A 2520-nucleotide genomic window follows, 5' to 3' on the forward strand; every position below is an offset into this window, starting at 1 on the left:
CAGGATTCTGACACCTTCCAATGTAGAATCTTCCTGGTAGTTCTTCTTTCCATGTTCGTACTATTCCTCCATTTGTTTCAAAGATGAACAACGGATATTTGATGATGTTTTCACATTTTAAAAATTGCTTTCTCTTGTAACACCTCATTATTTTTCCATATCACCCTGTGTAGTGGATATCAAGGTTCATACTTTACCAATGAAGATATTAATGCTCTGGCATTCAGAGCTAGATCAGGTATGGGAGAGTCAGCTGAGCCAATGGTGCCATAATCATTGGTGTTCATCATTTACTGTTGATTTTAAAATATCTGTTGTTCATCTCTGTGTGTCCCACACAATACCAGACATGGGGAGCAATACACAGATACACACAACACTTTGGGACATGTCCTCCAAGCCCCAGGAGTAACTTACTTGTAAGGGAAGACCTCCAGGTCTTTCCAAGGGCTGCTTTTTCTGCCTAGAAGTTTCTTCCTAACTCTTCTTAACTCTTCTTAATGTCTCTAAAATTCATGAATTGAGTGGTAGGTCTGTATTACCTGCTGTATTTCTGTCGTCACTGCTGTCATTCCTGTCACTGCTGTATTTCTGTCCCTGCAGTAACTTCACTTCCTTGCTGCCCTGTTGTAACTACAGCTCACATTTCTCTTGCTTTGGAGTCCTACTGCCATTTCCGCTTCTGATTCTGAAATAAACTCCAGAAAACAGGTGATACAGAAGGTCTCAAAAGTCTTTTTCTGTGACAGTTTGTCATGTTACTTGGCTTGGGCCCACTGTCAGGCCAGAAGAAGTGATCAGGACAATACTAAGAACTAAACACAAAACCTGGGGGTTTCTGCTGAGTCACCGTGAGAATCCGGAACAGTTGGGGTCCAGCCGGGATTGCCAAAGTGGACACTGAGCAGAAGTGAGTGAGCAAAGTGACTGTGTGCTCCCGGGTCATCGCCAACGTAACTCCCCTACAGGAGATAAGCTGAGTCTGAAAGATTGAGAGGAGTTGGGGTGATTAGAAATTGTAAAGAGGTTTATTGAAGTCAAAATGTCTCAAAAAAATCCGAGGCGGGTCTGTGGTAGAGATGCAGAGAGATGAAATGACATGAATCATTTGGGAGCTGATTAAAGAGAAACTCATTTTTCCCTACGTGGAACTGGACCTGCACAGCTACGATTTAGGCATAGAGAATCATGATGCCACCAATAACCAGGTCGCCAAGGATGCTGCAGAAGCTATAAAGAAGTACCACGTTGGTGTCGTGTGCCACCATCACCCCCGATGAGAAGAGAGTGGAGGAGTTCAAGTTGAAACAAATGTGGAAATCTCCAAATGGCACCATCTGAAATATCCTGGGTGGCACTGTCTTCAGGGAAGCTATTATCTGGAAAAATATACCCCAGCTTGTGAGCAGATGGGTAAAACCCATTATTATAGGTTGTCATGCTTATAGGGATCAACATAGAGCAACCGATTTTGTTGTGCCGGGGCCTGGAAAAGTAAAGATATCCTACATGCCAAGCGATGGATCCCCCAAAATGGTATACTTAGTACATAATTTCACAGAGAGTGGTGGTGTTGCCATGGGGATGTACAATTTAGATAAGTCAGTCGAAGATTTTGCACACAGTTCTTTTCAGATGGCTTTGTTTAAGAATTGGCCTTTGTATCTGAGCACCAAAAACACTATTCTGAAGAAATACGATGGAGGTTTTAAAGATATCTTTCAGGAGATATATGACAAGCAGTACAAATCTGAGTTCGAAGCTCAGAGTATCTGGTATGAGCACAGGCTCATTGATGACATGGTGGCCCAAACTATGAGGTTGGAGGGGGGCTTCATTTGGGCCTGTGTAACGATGATGGGGACGTGCAGTCAGACTCCATGGCCCAAGGTTATGGCTCTTTTGGCGTGATGACCAGTGTGCTGATTTGTCCAAATGGCAAGACAGTAGAAGAAGAGGCTGCCCACGGGACTGTAACCCGTCACTACTGAATGTACCAGAAAGGACAGGAGACATCCACCAATCCCATTGCTTCAATTTTTGCCTGAACCAGAGACTTAGCCCACAGAGCTAAGCTTGATAACAAAGAGCTCAGGTTTTCAGCAAAGGCTTTGGAAGAAATCTGTATTGAGATCATTGAGGCTGGCTTCATGACCAAGGACTTAGCTACATGTATTAAAGGTTTACCCAACATGCAACGTTCTGACTACTTGCATACTTCTGAGTTCATGGATAAACTCGGACAGAACCTGCAGTTAAAACTAGTCCAGGCCAAACTTTAAGGTCATTTCTTGTCTTTGGAGGATTTCTTTTTTTTCTGGTAACTAGGGTCTACTGGTTTACATTTTTCTCTATAACTCTCATGGGTAAAGGCAAAATCAATTTTGTAATTTGTTTAGAAGCCAGAGTTTATCTTTTCTATAAGTTTACAGTCTTTTTGTTATGCATACAGTTATGCCACCTTTGTGAACGTGGCCAGGGACTTTAAAAAAAATTTATTTTCTACTAATAGTGTAGGAA

The 2520-nt window shown here is 42.5% G+C and overlaps 1 pseudogene; it reads left to right on the plus strand.

Annotated features, from left to right (window-relative positions):
• The first annotated feature begins 1076 nt into the window (after nucleotides 1-1076).
• Nucleotides 1077-2282, plus strand: LOC138070228 (isocitrate dehydrogenase [NADP] cytoplasmic pseudogene; annotated as a pseudogene).
• The last annotated feature ends 238 nt before the right edge of the window (nucleotides 2283-2520 follow it).

The sequence above is a fragment of the Capricornis sumatraensis genome, chromosome 2 (assembly GCF_032405125.1).
Source record: "Capricornis sumatraensis isolate serow.1 chromosome 2, serow.2, whole genome shotgun sequence".
Classification (NCBI taxonomy): domain Eukaryota; kingdom Metazoa; phylum Chordata; class Mammalia; order Artiodactyla; family Bovidae; genus Capricornis; species Capricornis sumatraensis.